This window comes from Salvia splendens, chromosome 9, assembly GCF_004379255.2.
Source record: "Salvia splendens isolate huo1 chromosome 9, SspV2, whole genome shotgun sequence".
Lineage (NCBI taxonomy): Eukaryota > Viridiplantae > Streptophyta > Magnoliopsida > Lamiales > Lamiaceae > Salvia > Salvia splendens.
This window is the reverse complement of record NC_056040.1, coordinates 23,958,852-23,973,312: the sequence shown is the minus strand read 5'-3', so window position 1 is coordinate 23,973,312 and position 14,461 is coordinate 23,958,852. Positions and strand designations below refer to the sequence as shown.

The following is a 14,461-nucleotide window of genomic DNA, read 5'->3' as shown; positions in this document are numbered from 1 at the left end:
CATCTCATTAGTGTTGGATCATATTCCGTGTTCCATTACAGTTGGATTTTTTTAATGGAACAAATGGCATGTATCGTTCAAATACCTAAGATTAATTAAATACTACCAAAATTTGCATAGTTAAATTTTTATATTTTATATTAAAAAAATTAATTTTCAAGTTAATTATTTTAATCATAATTCTGAATTTATACAAAATAAAAAATGTCTTGCGATCCGAACACGCCCAGTGTCAGACCGCTATTCGGGCCAAGTCTTCCACCCCTCCAACTGCCCCAAACCTCCTCCTCATGTAAGATACCAACACTTGCAACGCAAAGGGGGCCAGGTCCGGCCCTAAATTTTAATGTCTCATTGTGGATGCTCCAAAGGTAAAAGAATCGATATCATTTCAGCATCATCCTTGTTGCTTTATTGCCGCCACAACACTTGCAATAAAATTCAAAAATTACATTAAGTCTTATTAAAGTTCAAAAAATACATTAAATGTATTTTTTTTTATCTTAAAAGTATTGATGTTCATTAAGACCTTGACTTTGAAGACCTTGATTTTTTTTTCCGCTCTCTGATTTGTAGACTAATTTATAGACATGTCAAGCTAGGGTCATTGGCAAAAAAAAATATTAGTAAGAGCTTTATTGAGTCTATTTTCATATAGTAATAATACCTTTTAAGCTAGTACTACAATGCATTAACTCAAACCAATCTTTTGGAGTCACCTATCCTCATTTCTTTCTCTAATGTTAGCTCCCATAATCTTACAACTTCTCATGCTTAAGTTTTATAAGGACTGAAAAATCAAAGGCTGCTTTATACCTACCCAAAGTAATGACTACGTTAAAATATGGAGTATCATTTTTAAACATATCCATCTTATAAGAACAATCCCTAAACCGATCTTATCATCATCCTCTTTATGTACTTGTACAATTTGTGACCTTTTATACATTACTAACGTATCTATGCTTGATTTAGTGAAATCCTAACAAATGAAAATCTTTAGAAATTATTTTTAAACTCTGAAGTATGTATCGAATTAAATATTCAAATCGCCACACTGATATGATAATCAGTCAATTTTATTAATTGCATTTAATACTTTTGATGATGTGATTGGTATGTGGGCATAAACTTTAAATAGTATGATAATTCCTATTTATAGTATGATAATTCCTTATCCAGAATCTTCACTCCCCAAAAATTAATGAATGTCATTAATATGACACTTTACAAGATACACTTATAAATGAATGTCATTAATATGACACTTTACAAGATAAGGTAATATGATTACATTTACATGGTCATTGCAAAACTAAATTCTACTTACATGGTTGAAAGACAAATTCACGAATCACGATGCAAACTAACGAAATAAATAATAAATTAAAAAAATATATAAACTAACCTTCTTTTCTAACACATCTTCATCAAACTATCCAATTTCGTCTTTCGCAGACCCTCCATAATCTCCTATTAACTCATTGGCTGCCTGATGCCTTGCCACAATCCTTGCAAGTAAAGAAAACAGCATAGTATTAGAGCTACAACATATCTAAAAAATATTTCTGGGGTCTAGGGTTTAAAAAATATCTAAAAAATAAACAGTTTGATAAGGCTAATTTCATGCATAGGTCTAGGGTTTTAATTCGTAAAATTTCTGGGTCTAATGCACGTTTTAAGTCAGGTGTGTGAAGATTTTCGCCAGGTCCAGGAAATGAGGAGAACAGTTGCGTGGACCTAGGAAATAGGCGAATGAGTGGACATTATGCGGAAAATTGCTTGACGGGGGAAGCCTCGGAGTTGAAGGGTAGAATAGAGATTTCTACGAAGACTCTAGAAGGCTATGTCCGCGTCTATAAAAGGCAGAAGCATGCACACTGGAGGAATCTTCTGGGTTGGAGGCCTCGCTAACAGCCTGTAGCTTAGTTCACTTTTCACACACTTGGGTTCTTTTCGTGGGGAGATTCAGGGGGGTCATGCACTGGGGTTTACTTTGAGCTTTCATATATTTTCGATTGGGTTGTAACACCGTCCTTCGGTGGGGGGCGAAGAAACAATTTAATTTCCGCTTTCATACTTTGCTGATTTTGCCGAGCTTTGCTGTTCGAAGCTCGGACCTCTGTTTGCTTTTGCCGAATATTCTCTTATTTTAATACAAGTTTGATTTTCTGTTACGTCTGTTATGTTGATTTTCGGAATTTTGGAGTTGGATTGTTCGAGTTGGGTGCGTTTCGCAGTTGTTTTCTGAATTTATGCAGGTTTGTGGTTGGATCTGGGTGATCTGAGTCTGTTTGTGGATGAATCGGAGGGTTGAGTTTGCTGGTGTTGTGGAGTTGTCTGTGATTGTTTGAATTCGGAGTTGATCGGAGCAGATCTGTGAAAACCGGAGTTATGGAGTCAATTGTGTCTGTTCTTGGGTTCGGATCGCTTGGATCCGGAGTGGATTAAGCACCCGACGTGAATCTGAGCAAGATTTATTTAATTTTATGCCTAGCTTACGTGTTTTCATTTCATTTCGCCTAGTTTACGTAGATCTGATGTATTTCCGGTTCATAGCAAGTTTCTGGCATCCAAATCTTTATATTCTGTTCGAATCTAGATATATGCTCTGTTTTCTCCATTTGCGTGCTTGAATCGGTTAGGAAATTGCATGTCGTTGTTAGTTGGAGCATGAGTTTGTTATTTGCAGCTTTAGCCGTACTTGCTATATTTGGAGTCATGGTCCCCACTGTTTTATTTTCCCTATCTAGTCTTAGTTAGTTAGTCGTTTACTTAATCTAGGAAGTAAAATGTGTCTCTCAGTATTGAAGTCTGATTCTATTACATATTCTGTGTCTTAGGTCTAGCATTTACATTTCGTGCCTAGATCTAGAGGTAGTTAAAATTCTCTACCCTTTTGCGTGGCAGCAGCTGCTTGTTTCCAGAGTCTCTAAGCACTACTTCACAAATCCATCTTCGTGGGATCGACCCCGCTTCCCTATGCTAATTTATAGTATTCGGGTTGAGGGATTTATTTTTGAAGGGGAGTCGAGTGTGTCCAACGACAAAAACACTCTGTGTTCTCTTGAGTTCCTGGACCTGGTGATCCAGTGGATTTAAGGAGCGTGGTGTCTTGACCGAGCACTTGCATTAGTTTTCTCTGTGCACACTTGCTTACTCCGTGTGAAACCACACTACTACCAGATCGTAGCCCTTCAAAGGACTGAAAAATCAAAGGCTGCTTTATACCTACCCAAAGTAATGACAATGTTAAAATATGGAGTATCATTTTTAAACATATCCATCTTATAAGAACAATCCCTAAACCGATCTTATCATCATCCGCTTTATGTACTTGTACAATTTGTGACCTTTTATACAATACTATCCCAAATAAATGATGATTGATTTAACATTTCATGATTTTAGAGTATTATTTATCTCTATAGATCTCATAATATAACTAACGTATCTATGCTTGATTTAGTGAAATCCTAACAAATGAAAATCTTTAGAAATTATTTTTAAATTCAGAAGTATGTATCGAATTAAATATTCAAATCGCCACACTGGTATGATAATCAGTCAATTTTAGTAATTGCATTTAATACTTTGTATGATGTGATTGGTATGTGGGCATAAACTTTAAATAGTAGTATGATAATTCCTATTTATAGTATGATAATTCCTTATCCAGAATCTTCACTCCCCAAAAATTAATGAATGTCATTAATATTACACTTTACAAGATACACTTATAAATGAATGTCATTAATATGACACTTTACAAGATAAGGTAATATGATTACATTTACATGGTCATTGCAAAACTAAATTCTACTTACATGGTTGAAAGACAAATTCACGAATCACGATGCAAACTAACGAAATAAATAATAAATTAAAAAAATATATAAACTAACCTTCTTTTCTAACACATCTTCATCAAACTATCCAATTTCCTCTTTCGCAGACCCTCCATAATCTCCTATTAACTCATTGGCTGCCTGTAAAGAAAACAGCATAGTATTAGAGCTACAACATATCTAAAAAATATTAAAACAATACACTAGTACATGCGTAACATCTCAGAGCTTATTGATAAGTCTTTGATATTAATGAGTAAATTCTACTATATAGTATAGTATAGTATAGTATATGGGACTTGTGTGCTAATAGATAGTACTAGGTTTATATGGAATAAAAGCATACTATTTGCATTGCAACATTACATCTCACTTCTAAATGCCTAAATTTTCCAACAATTCATTTAACCTATCAATTTCTCTCATTGCAGCTTTTTCTGATTTACCTCTCATGATGTATATATCATGAGAAGAAACTCGTTACCAGACAGATAATAAAGATCCAAAATATATAGATTCTAGATCGAAGAATAAAAAGGTAAGAAAAGAAAAGAAAAGAAAAGAAAAGAAAAGAAAAGAAAAAAGTTCGTTCGAAAACTATTCGAGTTTCACTTGATCTGTGGATGGAAATGGATACAAGTTTTGTACCATTTCCTAGGTGGATTCCAGAAGGCGCAGAACTACTCGGACTGCCATTACACAAACTAAGGTATATATCCTGAGATATCAATTCCACAGACAATCTTAAACATCTTGAAGATACAAAGTAACAAACATATTCCATTGCACCGAAGTTGCAATTTATCAGCTAAACAGGTGCTTCTCACGCATCAATTTGGAATTTAACAGATAAGCCAAAGGAAACAAGTGCACAAAAAGATGTAGCACTAACCTGAAGAAACATGTGATGGAGCTAACCGAACTTCTTTGTAGTATTCACGATAAATAACAGGATACTAATCCTTCATAAACGTTTTTTCAGTTCCCATGAATCTGTTTCCTTCCTGACCAATATAGGTAATACATAATCAGCAATCACATTCTTGAGTTAGATAGTAAACATTTCAAAATCTTGATTCATAGTTCCTCACAAAATGAAGAACTATCTATGTCGTAGTACAAGATGCAGAATTCCATATGACATGATCACACACTAATCAATTTATGAGCTAATGAGGGTAAAAGAAATCATCGATGGAGCAAGAGCCAAGAAGAAGAAGAATTTCTTTAGTGCAGTGTGAATGTACAAGGTACCTGAATTATGAATCACCACGAATCATACGACTCTCCAAATTCTGAGCAGTATCAATCATTCCTTGTGCGCGACAGGTCTGGATGATTGTACTGAATGTTATATTATCAGGTTTGCAACCATTCGCCTCCATTGCATCAAAAAACTGCATCATACTTTCTATATCACCAGCATTTCCATAAGCATGGATGATACAATTGAAGAAAGTCGTATCCAGTACAACATCCGAATTCACTACATGCTTTATAATTGAATCAATCTTTCCCAAAAGCCCTGCTTTACAATATGCACTGACAAGAGAACAGTATGTAACTGAATTAGGTTTCAGACCTTGATGTTTCATCTTCAGAAAAACTTCTTCCATCTTCTTTATATTTCCAGCCTTTCCAAATGTATCAATCGTTATATTATAGGTTACTATTGTAGGAGAAAAGAATCTCTTCTCCATAAAATCTAGCACAGATGCCATCTTCGGGTATAAACCAGAATTACCGTAGGATTTAATCAAGATGTTATATGTCACTATGTCAGGCTTTAATCCCATCAGCTGAAATTCGTCAAACCAATTCTCCATTTCCTTGATCCTTCCACATCCACCGTAAGCCCCAATTACAGAATTGAAAGTAAAAATATCTGGAAGACAATTTCCACTATGAATCATATTAGTCAATGAGCTCTCCATTAGTTCAAAATGTTTAGCTTTTCCATATACGTCGATAAGGATATTATAGGTCACAACAGTACATTTAATTCCTGAATGCACCATTTCCATCAGAATAAGCTCAATTAAATCAAAACGATGAAGCTTAATGCAGCTTTTGATGAGAGTAGAGTAAGTGAAAGCATCCGGTTTGCAATCACGGAACGATTTCATCTCATTAATAACACAAAATGCCTTGTCTAAGAGGCCATTGAGGGCATAGGCACTCACCAGTGCAGTGTACACATCAACGGTAGGCTTTAGGCCATCAGATAGCATCGTCTCGAAAAGCAAGGTAGCCTGATTTGGCTGCTTGCATTTACCAAGCATCACTAATAGCTTTGCATATGTCTGACACCGTGCCTCATACCACTGTTGCCGACGTAGAAGATTGAATATCTATAAACAGGAGAAACAATTCTATTGTCAACAAACAAGGCAGCATAGCATCATCGATAACTCAATATGTCAAAAATTCACACATAAATACTAACTTGGCTTTTCAAAAGTGGAGCTATATAATTCACATAATCAAGTGATGAAATATGAAACTTCTCCTATGGCCAATAATCCATATCAAATGAAAAACAGCAAAAAAGGTAAATCTAGAATTCCCTTGTCACGGTATTTAGAAATCCAGTTGCCTAATACTCCAGGAGGAAGAGAAACTCAGCAACATTTGCCCCTGAATAAAGACATTTGCCCCTGAATAAAGACATTTACTCTAAATTTGGAAACATGAAAATTCAAAACACAAAAAGTTCGCATCATTGCACAAAGTTCTAGCAGAAAACCCTCAATATGCAATGGGGTTGAGTGGAGCAAGTAACCTTAAGGGCAGACTCCCAGCGGTTTTGCTTAATTGCATCATTTAAAGCTTCCAAAACAGACTTGGGCCAAAGATTGTTGTACTTCGAAGAGTTTGCTTTTCTCTCAACGGATTGAATGGCGGATTCCTTCCTCAAGACTCGTGAGAGTTCCTTCTTCGAAAGCTTACGAATTTGGAGGTTCTGCGGCGGAGAATTGACGTCGGAATCTCAGGTATGCTTAGAGCATGAAGTCACTGTGAAACAAGAGAGACGAAGTTTGCATGGATTAAGGAGGCGGAGATCCATCGCTGCTGGTGAACAGTTGCGGCGGTTGACAGTTGGAGCAATATAATTAATACTCATTCCTCCTAGAATTTTGAAATGATAAGACGAGTTTTAATATGAAATTGGTAAAGTATGAGAGAGAAAGGAAAAAGACTCACCTTATTAGTAGTGTAATGCATGGTGAAAAAGTTTACAAAAATAGAAAATAGACTAAATTTGTGGGACGAGTAAAATAGCAAAAGTAAACTATTTTTTGGGGACGGAGGGAGTTTGCTAAGAGGGAAATGCATTTTTAGATTAACAGATTAGCGTACAAGATTTAATGGTAAGCATTTTAACGGGTTATTTGTTGTACACGAACTTTTAACATTTTCTAGTTTTCCCCCTGAACTTTATTTTTTGAATACACATAAATGAACTTTAGACTTTACTAGTTTTTCCCCAAACTGATATGGCAAATTAAAATTTATGTGGCAATCAAAACAATGTCTTTTTGATTAGATAAGTTTAAAATATTAAAAAAATTACATGTAATCATCTTCTTCACCCTTTCTCCAATTTCTCTTCTCTTTCAGAAATGCCCCGATCTCTAACACCGGGAAAAAAATTATCTTTCCATGCCAAGACTGATACATAGGTCTAGTTTGCTAAAGTTTCAAAGCTCTTAAACGAATTTAGTATCTTTTAGAATTTATAACAATGGATAATCAAGATGATTGATCCAAACGTTTCTTAGCTCAGGGGCATTTCTCCATAACCTCAAGTAGAAATTTAGGAAAAATGTGAAAGGGAAAAAGATAAAGAGAGAGACATGTGAGGAAGATGATGACATAAATTTTAAACATAAATAATCAATTTGGATTGCTGCATACCTTCTAATTTGACACATCAGTTTCGATTTTTCATTTTTGGAGAAGTCTAAAGTTCATGTATATATATTCAAAAAATAAAGTTTGGTGGAAAACCAAAAAAAGTTGAAAGTTTTCGTATATAAAGGCAAATACTTTTAGCCAAAACAAGAAAATCTAGATATCTAAAGATATCTTTAGGTATAATAGCTGTTGAAAATGAATCCATTTAGTCAGTCAAATTAGCCCCGCAGCACTGTTGCAACAGTGTATTTATTGGCTAACAAAAGACTTCACACTCCAAAGTTCATCTCTTTAATTCTAAAATACATTATAAGACTATGTATCAACACTTACACTGTTACATATACACATACCGACTACATTAATCAAGATCATTTTCATTTGATAAAATGTCCAACTTCAATATGCTATTAAGCATCTCTAAAGATAGGCATCGGATCAAAACATCCAAGAAAAAATTAATACACATAAAATTACCAAAATATAACTAAACTAAAGCATTCCAACTTTCCCTACAATGGTTAGAAAATCCAATTAATTCAAACTATATCACATTCATCTCCTGAAATTCAAATGAAATCAAAACAAATTGAATAAAATAGAATAAGAGGGAGAACGAGCTTACTCGGTTTCGAGGTAGTCAGCAATGCCTGACAACACGAGGCAGCAACGGCTGACCTGGAGAAGGCAGCTGGATAAGAATTTCTCAATTTGGTTGCTCTGGAATTGGGAAATTTTGAATGAGAGAGGGATGGATGGTGAAATTTGAGTGGGCAATGGAAACGACGTCCCGATCAGGCGGGAAACGGAAGTCGGCGATGTATGCGCCGGCGAGAGAAGAAAAGGAAAGGGGGAGAAGATGAAATCGAGATAGTTGAGACTAGAGAGTGATAATTTTGTTTTGTTTGGGCACTGCAAATATTTATAGGGGTGGTTCGGTACGGTATACCGTACTGTGAATGTCATACCGTATACCGTACCGAAAATTAAGGTATGACAAAAAACCGTATCAATAACATACCGAATTTTTCAGTATACCGGAGTTCGGTATACCGAAAATTCGGTAAGGTAGTTTTTGATACCGTTACCATACCGTACCATATTCTGGTATACCGTACTTTTGCGTTATACCGAACTGCAGTACGACATACGGTAAGGTAGTTTTTTTTTTCATTTTAAAATTTGTCCGTGCGAATTCTTAGGAAATCGCGAATTCAATAACCTCATTCCGGCTCTAATCGAGGCGTGCAAGGTACTCACGCAAAGTTTTTTGAAGATGAAGATTGATAAGTAGATTGATGTTTAAAACAGACCCCAACTTCAATTTAGCTCATAGTATGCCTTCACTCCTATTGGTGTGGTGCTTTCCAGATTAAGATTCACATCACATACTTTGTATCATAGGAATTTAGCTCATAGTATGCCTTTACTCCTTCTATTGGTTTGGTTGTATCATAGGAATTTATGAGGGATGTCATTCGAGGCAGTCCAGTGGGCTTCGGGTCAACTCTACACGGGTTGTGGGTCAATCGGGTCGAGTTAGAAATTTTCAACCCTAGCCTTAAATAGTCGGGTTTCGGGCTAGTCGAACAAGCTAATCAGTTTAAAGCATATTGAAGTGGAACAAGTCGGATCGTGTCTTCGTGTGCTTACAGGGAAAACTATGCAAGTGCTTGGTCAAGACACCGCGCTTCTTAAATCCGCTGGATCACTAGGTCCAGGAACTCAAGGAACACAGAGTGTTTTTGTCGTTGGACACACTCGACTCCCCTTCAAAAATTAAATCCCTCAACCCGAATACTATGGATTAGTATAGGGAAGTGGGGTCGATCCCACGAAGATGGAGTCGTGAAGTAGTGCTTAGAGACTCTAGAAACAAGCGGCTGCTGCCACGCAAAAGGGTTGAGGTTTAAACTACCACTAGACCTTGGCACGGAAATTAAATGCTAGACCTAGGACACAGAACACTTATAAAATCAGACATTAACGCCGAAAGAAACAATTACTCACTAGACCGTGTAAATGACTGACTAAATATGACTAGGCAGAGAGAATTTAAAAGTGGGGACCATGACATTCAAATAAGGTAAGTACGGAAAAAGCTGCAACTAACAAACTCATGCAATTTCCTAACCAACTCAGACGCGTAAATGAAGAAAACAGAGCATACTCCTAGATTCGAACAGAATATAGAAATCGGGACGCCGGAAACTTGCTACGAATCGGACGTACGTCAGATCTACATAAACTAGGCGAAATGAAATGAAAACACCTAGGCTAGGCATAAAACTAAATCAACACGGCTCAGATTCACGTCGAATGCTTAATCCACTTCGGATCCAAGCCATCCGAACTCAACACCCAGCAAAATCAACTCCATAACTCCGATTCTCACAGATCTGCTCAGATCAACTCCAAATCCCAACAATCACAGACAGCCTTACAACATCAGCAAGTTAAAAACCCGATTCATCCACAAACAAACTCCATTCTCCCAGATCCAACCACGAACCTGCAATAATACAGAAAACAACCTCGAAAACAACCAACTCCAACAATCCAACTCAGAATTCAAGTAAACATAATCAACAAACAAAGATCAACACAATCGGCATAAGCTAAAACGAAACTTGCATAAAAACAGAGAAATATCCAGAAAATAAAGAGGTCCGAGCTTCGAACAGCGAAGCTCGGCGAATTCAGCAGAAACGAAAACGGAAAATAAATTGTTTCTTTGCCCTAAAGAAGGACGGTGTTACGACCAGATCGAAATGTATGAAAACTAGAGGTGAACCCCAAGTACGCCCTGAATCTCCCCACGAAAGAACCCAAGTGTGTGAAAAAGTGAACTAAGCTACAAGCTGTTCTCGAGGTCTCCAACCGAGAAGATCCCTCCAGCGTGCATGCTTCTCCCTTTTATAGACGCGGACATAACCTTCTAGAGTCTTCGTAGAAATTTCTATTCTACCCTTCAACTCTGAGGCTTCCTCCGTTGAGCAATTTTCCGCATAATGTCCACTCTTTCGCCTTCTTCCTAGGTCCACGCAACTGTATCCCTCCTTTGCTGGACCCGGCGAAAATCTTCACACACCTGGCTTAAAACGTGTGTTAGACCCAGAAATTTCACGAATTAAAGCCCTAGACCTATGCACGAAATTAGCCTTATCAAACTGCTCACACTTAAACCATGCTTGTCCTCAAGTATGAAAGACAAGAAAATGAAATAAGGTGAATTTCAATGCACGGTTCCCAAGAACGACTCTACAAATAAGATCTAACAAAAACAAAAACCTAGACCTAGAAAACTTACAGACTCAGAAAAGAAAATAACACACAAAGAACACAAAACACAACACATAAAAATGCACTAGTTTAACTTTTAGGCGACTGTCCCCACAAGCTTAAGTTCTCTTGGATCGTCTACAGTCTCCAAATCCTCCTTCTTCCTTCGTCAACCCAAACAGTTCGTCAGTTTGTCAAGAAACCTATGGATTCCCTAGCGGTTAGGTTCGCTCAATCACTCATTCCTCACCAGGGATGTTAGGATAAAAAACGCTCCAGAGTTAAAGTTACACCACTGATGCGTTGGGTTATGAGAGTTTCTCCTTTTTATCATCTCCTTTTTTTTCCTGGGTCAGGCAAATATTTCCTGGGTCAGGTAATTTTTACTTCCTGCCCTTAGATAATTAAGCTTTTTTTTTCCTCTTTTTATTTTCCCCGTGGACTTTGTCCAGCTTATACCTCCGAATTTTTAGTTTATTTCTCCTCTGGACTTCGTCCAGCTTATACCTCTATTTCCTGGACTTCGTCCAGCTTATACCTCCTTTCCTGGACTTCGTCCAGCTTATACCTCCAAAAACCCCTTTTTTTCTCCTTTATACTCTACTCCCTAAGCATCAAGTGGTTGTCCATTTGTTACAAGTTAGCTCAAAGTGTTTAGGCTTATAACTCACTTTATAGTAGGGCTGCACAGCTAGGTTTTCTAAGGTATCCTCTATCGTCCTCACTTCATCCATAAGTTTATTAAGGAAAAGGACATCAAAGTTGACGTGTATCCTATCTTCAATCGCTCTTACTAAGGGAATTTTTCTACCTTATTGTATCCACTAGCTCATGCAGCACGTAACACACAGACAAAAGCTAAAAAAACTATAAGACTCACATTCACATTCTGCACCTATTCCCTCCCCCTCCCACTTCACTCAAGCTTGTCCCCAAGCTATCCTAGTGGAGGGGGGAAATAGGGAAGTACAAACAGAACACAAAACAGACAAACAACATGCCAAAATAAACAAACTTCTCACACTTAGACCGTACACCGGGCTAAGTGGGAGAAAGCACAACAACTAAAACCAAACATGCAAAACAGTTCAACCCCTTCTCACACTTAGACCAGGAATTGGGCTAAGTGCGGGAAGTAGTAACGCATATGTACAGAACAAGCATGTTGGCACAGAAAATTAAAACAGAAAGCAAAAACAGAAAGCAATGAAAGAAAAAAAAAGTAAAAGTTACTTGGGCTGGGAGGATTAATTCGGTGCCTGGCCCCCTCGGGAGCCAGACTTGGGCGGCACGGCCTGTTGGGTCACCTTAGCTTTCTTTCTTGCCGGCGACTTCGGCTTATCTTTCCTCTCTTCTGTCTGTCCGGGTACGGTCTTCTTCAAGGTCATGGGTCTAGTAGAGGACGGGGTGATTAGAGGCTTGGTGACTTGTGGCTGCTTCCGGATAGATAGATCTCCTGGACTTGGCGCCTTGGGTCCGCCACTAGGTCCAGGAAGTAACATTGGTGCATCCGGGAATTTCTCGCGCAACCACTTCATCATTGTCATTATCAACGCGACACCCTCCGTCATCTTCTCAGTACATCGGGACGACATTACCACCAGATCAGAAACGCGCCCCTGTCATTCCCTTTACCCCGCATGGCCACTATCCCTTCCATCACCTTTTGAATCTCGGATCTCATCCAGCTGACTTCCTTCCTCATTGCATCCACTTCCATGACTGGCTTCCTGGCTTTACCCACGTCAGCAACGTCCTTCACTCCCGCCACCTCTTGTTCCTATTTGATCTGGGCCTCCGACTTACCAACTTCGTAAAAACAGACATCCCTCTTGTGCATGATTAACAACCCCTTGTTGAAGAAGTACTCCATATTGAAAACCTCGGGGGGTAGACACATCTTCACTTCCCGGCAAGCCTTGTGGATCTTCATGATCACATGTGTATAGATGCCGGGAGGGGTTGGCAGTTACTTGGTGGCAGGCTTGAGCTAACCAGTAACCCAAGTGGACACGTACACCCGTGGCCATGCACCAGGTAAATTATAAGTCGGCGGTTCTCAAGGCGGTGTTGGCTGTGCCTATCAGATTGTAGCTAATGAAGGTTTGGGCGAACCTCAGAACCCTGTCTTCGATATGGTGAGCCTTCGAGCAACTAGTTTTAAATTGACCCACACTCGGGTGAGTCAAGAACTCCCATGCGCTCTGCGCTTTGAAACCTGGTGTGAGCTTTGGTGGGCCGACCATTCTCTCATTCCATAATCCTTCATCATCTTCTGTACGCGTCAGCAGACCCATCCGTATAGTCCACTCCCTGACACTCATCACATGCTCTTCATTGAAGAGCCTGAAGTTAATGGAATCGGCATCCAAGTCGGTGGTGGATTTAAACCGGAAAGTCGAGAAAAATTCCCGCGCCACGTCTATCGGAACCTCAAAGGTGCTATGCTTTAGCAACCAGTCAAAGCCGATTGCCCCTATATACCCCCGAAAATCGTCATTGCTTGAGATCCCTTTAAGCTCGGCCGAATCGTACATCTTCCCAGATTTGGCATATTTCCCCACGACACTCTTCTCCGCATATATTGCTGTACGTTTTGGGTCCTCAAACTTCCCCATCGCGTTCAGCAGTTCCTTAGTGATCCAGATTTCTTTCGGCTCAAAATTGAGCTCCACTTCTTGTTCTTCCTCGGAGTCACTGGACTCATTAGGGCTTTCCGACTCGGCATCAGACGGTACTTTAGCAGGTGGAGAGGGAGAGTGGTCAGCGGACTTCCCTTTTGCTTTCTTGGTCGAGGAAGGAGCAATCTGCTTCCCCTTCCTCTCGACCGCGTGTCTGCGCTCCTCCTCGTCACTCTCCCCATCAGTAGGTCTAGGAGAGTTTACCTGCTCAGGAGCCGCAGTCTCTAGACTCAGCGATCCTTCTTCTGTCTGCGGAACGGTTTCATATATCTCATCAAGCAGACTCCGACGAGCCTGTCTTCGCTCCTCCCTCAGATTTACTGGCGAATTGGTGTCCCCCGTCAAGTCTACGAGCAAATTCAACCCGACATCGACGGGTTCTTGAGCATTCTCAGCATCGAGGGTCTCTCCCTCCTTGTTCAACAATGGGGTTGCCCCCGAAATGTAAACAGGGGTTTCTGTCCCCTCAGACTTCTCAGGGGTTTCCCCTTCTCTGACATCTTTCTCACCAATTTGGGCTTCGGCACCCCCAACCACTTCTGAAACATTACTATCAACAACAAGGGTTTCCCCCATAGCAAATTCTTCCAAAACAGGGGTTTCCCCCTCTGTAACTCCTACAGCCGCAGAAAGATCTATACCCACAGATGCATTCAGGGTTTCCTTCTCAGCAAATATCACAGTGGCAATAACAGGATTTACCTCCTCAGTGGCAGAACCTAACCTGGGTTC

General features: G+C 39.0%; 1 pseudogene; it reads right to left on the bottom strand.

Annotated features, from left to right (window-relative positions):
• Nucleotides 1-1,235: 1,235 nt before the first annotated feature.
• On the bottom strand, nt 1,236-8,639 carry LOC121746619 (annotated as a pseudogene).
• Nucleotides 8,640-14,461: the final 5,822 nt, after the last annotated feature.